This window comes from Felis catus, chromosome A1, assembly GCF_018350175.1.
Source record: "Felis catus isolate Fca126 chromosome A1, F.catus_Fca126_mat1.0, whole genome shotgun sequence".
NCBI lineage: Eukaryota > Metazoa > Chordata > Mammalia > Carnivora > Felidae > Felis > Felis catus.
Window position 1 is genome coordinate 41,575,293 of NC_058368.1, and position 6,000 is coordinate 41,581,292.

The window sequence follows — 6,000 nt, forward strand, 5'->3', positions numbered from 1 at the left end:
GAGAAAGAGTAGGAGTAGATTGATAACTGTATAATGAACTGTTTTAGAATCCAAAATCTTGTAATTGGATTAAAACTACTAGTTCCTCTTATTCTGAGTTAGTCCATATTCTTCAAATAGAATAATTTATGTGATAATGTGACTAGAGAAAACTAAAGGAGCCCTTTAGAATGTTATCAGAGAATGATAGGAGAGCTATTTTTGTAGTTTATCAAGGTATAATTATAAGTATATACTTTTTAAAAAGCTATGGAAATCTAAATATATTCATACTATTTTGTATTATACAAAGATTATTAATAAATCTGTGTATTCCTTAATTGTTTTTCCCGGTTTGGGAAATTATTAGAGTTATACTTTATCTGTACCTGGATTTAATGGGGAAAAATATGAATCTCAGTTATTCCATAACTATTCTTAGTGGAGCTGGAACTGCATCAATTGGGCAGTCTTAAAAAGCCTTACCATAGAGATGTGATATCATAGGATATCTAGTCTTTGTTCCCGGGTACTGTCACAAAACTCCTAAAATTCTTGGAATTTCCCAGTGATAAGGGTGACAGGATTGTATCTTTTGTTCTGAGGAGGCAACTCTTGGCAGCTCCTAGATAACCTTAGGATGGGGACTGGTTGCCAGAAAGGCCTAATATTGATTAGATGTCTTGGATTTTTAGTCCCACTCTCCATCCTTCAGGGAGATGAGAAGGACTGGAAATTGCATTACTCACCAATGGACAATGATTTCATCAGCCATGCCTGTAAGATGATACCTCCATAAAGAACCTCTAAAAGATGAGATGTAAAGAGTTTCTGGGTTAGTGAGTAGGAAGGAGGCATTAGGGGAGTGGATCTAGAAGCTCCACACTCTTTCCCCCAAAACTTGCCCTATATATGTATTCGCTTTGGCTATTCCTGAGTTGTATCCTTTATAACAAATTAGTAATGGTAAGTAAACTCCTCTCCCGAGTTCGGTAAGTCTTGCTAGCAAATTATCAAATCTGAGGGGAGATATGGGAACCCCTACCTTATAGCCAGTTGTCCGAACACCCCAAGCAATGAAGGCAGTAGCTAGCCAAAAAGACCAGTGGGAAGAAAGAGGCCGTAGAATACAAACCTAGATTCAACAACTTTAGTTGTTATGGAAAAACATCTTGGTATGACCCTGTACTCTCAAGAGCATAAAATACTTTGCATGTAAAACCAGGAAATTGCATACACAAACCCTTAGAGACTACCGTGAAGAAGCCAAAGCTTGAATTCAGGTATTGTAAGATTTAGAGAATAATCTTCAAATTCAGAATAACTATAAAGTCCTTGAAAATTTTCCTCTCCTATTATAATGGCCACATTTTGTATTTGTTTTTTAAGAAGACACCTTTGAAAATATCAATCTACATTTTTTCATATAAGATAGTTTTATGAATTATCTTCCATTCCTAGGGAGAAAGTCTCAGCTTAGTAGAAGAAAAGGTTAAGACGTTATGTGAGTATTTTTAGGCTTCACATCCGATTCAGACAGCAAATGAGGGTATCTTTGTCTTGGAGAGTTCCTCAATTGTTATGAGAAATGGAGAAGAAGACAGTTCATGTTAACATAATTATTAAAATCAATGTGGAAACTCCCCCTCATTTTTATGATAGTACTTGAATCAACTTGGAAACTCCACTTTGCTTTCTTTCTGTCTCCTGACAGGTGAGGATCAAAAAAGCCTTTTAGGCTTAAGGAGAATTTTCTGGCAGATAACTATAACATGTATTTCAAAGGCCATTAGCAACATGATTTCTGGGAGGAGCTGGATTTTATTAAAAGTGGAATAGAGATACTGGATGATATTGACAAATCGATGATACTGGAAGTTGTTAGGTATTTCCTAAGAAATTTTTAAAATAAATAAGAGCATATAGTTTTATTAGAATTTTACTCTATGATTTCAAGAAGAATGGAAAAGTCAAGGCAAATTTCTATGCAAACTGTTCAGAACAGAGTATACAAATGTCATAATACTAAATAACATGGCAGAAAGGGCATAGCTGTAATAAACATACTTTTTGAATTATTATCTATATTTGCATATATCAATGCAAGAAACTCAATAATTCCACAAATTACTAACCACTAATTTACAATATATTCACTTGTAGGTGGTAATTTCTTCAGGTCAGCAACCTGAATTATCTGTAACTTAATTTTCTATAATCACCACATTACCTCATAGGAGAGTTATGAAGTATGACTAATTAATGATTATAGCATTTTGAAAATTCAGTGTGTTATATGCTAATGCTAAATAATATGATAGCAATAATGCCAGGTGTGTAGTACATCAATGGACATTTACAAATGATAAACAAATTAAATAATAAACATATAATTGTCTATTATTCGTCCAAACATGGAATAGTTTATATTTGTATTTGTCTAATCTAAAGACAGACAGTATTAATTAAAACTCCAGTTCTATCCTAGGAAATACACTTGGGAATATTTCACAAGTTGAAATATAAGGAAACTAAACACCAAAATGTGATTTTTGCATTCAAAGCTTCTTACAAGAGAAAAAAGTTACATACCTGATTTCATAATCCACTCATGTAACCATGCATTTGCTTAATTCAAAGAGTACATATACTATTGGTAATATCAGGATCATTGCTATGTTCTCCACCTTCTGACACCCTGTTAAAAATTACTAAAATCATTTTATATCCAGTATATGATAAGATCTGATTTTGAAAACATGGGGATATATTGATCATTAGAGTTAACTTCATAGGTCATATTCATATTCTCTGGATAATAAGGAGAACATATAAGGTAACTCCTTCATAGCTGATAGGATATTAGTTAGGCAGAAAAATGCTCACTAATACATCAGGACATGGAAAGGTTGCTGTATTTGACCACTATACTTCCTTTTTCCTAACATTCTCCATGTTTTTGTTTGGGTATGGATAAGTGTAGAACTGAGCCCTTGTGTTTCACGAACAAACCCACCAGCAGACAAAATTGGGGAGTTGGATGTCAAGAGTAAGAGCAGTTGATAAAAGGACTGCTAAACCAACCAACAGATTCCATTCCCCTAGCCAAAATGACCAGTTCAACTGTGAGAAAATTATAGGACTATCCTTTGAATGGCTGGGTAAGTTTTTTTCCCCCTACCTATGGGAAAATGAAGAAGCTGTTATTTTTAATTACCTTTAACTGTGAGGAAATCAGCCTAAGGACAAAGTAAGAGAATGAAAATAAAGAAATCTTAAAGAAACTGAGATGAATACCCTATAAGACTAAGTCTCAAGCTTTTCTTACTCTATACTGTTCACATACATGAGCCAGGGCACCTGTTCTACAGTGGTATGGATTATAAAATGATATGAGTGATACAATCTGATCTCTTCCACAATGGTATGAATTTTCTACACCAAAGTCCCTAGCATATAAACGTGTGTGTGTGTGTGCGCACACACACATATGTATATATTTGAAGTGCTATGTATGTTTGGTTGTAAAAAATTCATAACATATTTTTATTTAAAAAAATGTTTTTCTTTGTTGGTTGATTCTAAATAATCCCCAAGTTTTTCTGTTTGGCTACTATTAACTATATACAGCTCTTAGATAGTGTCCTCTATACATCCTTCATTATATACCTCTCCAGTCTAGAGAATCTTTCTTGATCCTGATCTCCTTCACAATTGTTCTTCTTTCTCCTTTCCATGGTGTTTTCTTTTCAGTTTATCCTACTGCTTCTGCAATATTATTGACTTAACAAAGTTTCATGGGATGATTTAAAAACTCACAGCCTAGGGGCACCTGGGTGGCTCAGTTGGTTTAGTGTCTGACTTTGGACCAGCTCATGATCTCATGGTTCAGGAGTTCAAGCCCCACATCAGGCTCACTGCTGTCAGCACACAGCCTACTTTGGATCCTCTGCTTGCCCCTCTTTCTGCTCCTCTCCTGCTCATGCTTTCTCTCTCAAAAATAAATAACCATTTAAAAATAAAACCTCAAAACTTAGTAACTCCTTTCTATATCTTTCTGGGTCTCTGGAGTTCAACCTTTTCCCATGAAGTGCACACAACTTAGAAAATAATAGTTTTTCTGGGAAGATGGCAGCGTAGGAGGACGCTGGGCTCACTGCGTCCTGCGGATCACTTAGATTCCACCCACACCTGCCTAAATAACCCAGAAAATCACCAGAAGACTAGCAGAACGGATTCTCCGGAGCCAAGCGCAGATGAGAGGCCCACGGAAGAGGGTAGGAAGGGCGGGGAGGCGGTGTGGGCTACAGGGACTGGTGGGAGGGAGCCGGAGCAGAGTGCCAGCTCACCAGCAAAGCAGAGCCCCCGAGTCTGGCTTGCAAAAGCTGAGGGGCCAGACAGAGTGTGTTCTGACAGCAAGCGGGACTTGACATCTGGAAGGTTATAAGTTAACAGATCTGCTTGGAGAGCGGGAGGGCTGGAGGACAACGGGAGGGGGAGTTGTTGAGCCCCGGTCGACAGAGAGCAGCTTGGCGGGGAGCAAAAGCGCTCACCAGTGCCATCTCCCTCGCCCATCCCCCAGCCAAAATCCCAAAGGGAACCAGTTCCTGTCAGGGAACTTGCTTGCACCGTGCAAACACCCAACCCTGTGCTTCTGCGGATCCACCCCTCCGGCAGGCAGGTCTGACTCCCTCCTGGTGCCTCAGGGCCCCTCCGGAAGCAGATCTCAGAAGGAAAAGCGAGCTGAGCCTGCCCCTCCTGTCCCATGCACCTTGCTGATCCACCGCAGCTAATACTCCAGATCCCCAGCACCACAAGCCTGGCAGTGCACAAGTAGCCCAGACGGGCCACACCACCCCACAGTGAATCCCGCCACTAGGAGTGGGGAAGAGAAGGCACACACCAGTCTGAATGTGGCTCCAGCGATGGGCTGGGGGCAGACATCAGGTCTGACTGCGTCCCCACCCACCAACACGAGTTATTCAAGACAGAACAGGGGAAGTGCCCCACAGTTCCACACCACTCCAGGGACTATCCAAAATGACAAAAGGGAAGAATTCCCCTCAAAAAAACCTCCAGGAAATAATGACAGCTAACAAACTGATCAAAAAATGATTTAAACAATATAACAGAAAGTGAATTTAGAATAATAGTCATAAAATTAATCGCTGGGCTTGAAAACAGTATAAAGGACAACAGACAATCTATTGCTATAGAGATCAAGGGACCAGGGACCGGCCAAGAGGAGCTAAAAAATGCTATTAATGAGCTGCAAAATAAAATGGAGACGACCACAGCTTGGATTGAAGAGGCAGAGGAGAGAATAGGTGAACTAGAAGATAAAATTATGGAAAAAGAGGAAGCTGAGAAAAAGAGACATAAAAAATCCAGGAGGATGAGGGGAAAATTAGAGAACTAAGTGATGCACTAAAGAGAAATAATCTACGCATACTTGGTATTCCAGAGGAGGAAGAGAGAGAGAAAGGTGCTGAAGGTGTACTTGAGGAAATAGTTGCTGAGAACTTCCCTGATCTGGGGAAGGAAAAAGGCATTGAAATCCAAGAGGCACAGAGAACTCCCTTCAGACATAACTTGAATCGACCTTCAGCACGACATATCATAGTGAAACTGGCAAAATACAAGGATAAAGAGAAAATTCTGAAAGCAGCTAGGGATAAACGTACTCTAACATATAAAGGGAGACCAATAAGACTAGTGACGGATCTCTCTACTGAAACTTGGCAGGCCAGAAACAAATGGCAGGAAATCTTCAATGTGATGAACAGAAAAAAATATGCAGCCGAGAATCCTCTATCCAGCAACCCTGTCATTTAGAATAGAAGTAGAGATAAAGATCTTCCCAAACAAACAAAAACTGAAGGAATTCATCACCACTAAACCAGCCCTACAAGAGATCCTAAGGGGGATCCTGTGAGACAAAGTACCAGAGACATCGCTACAAGCATGAAACCTACAGACATCACAATGACTCTAAGCTCATATCTTTCTGTAATAACACTG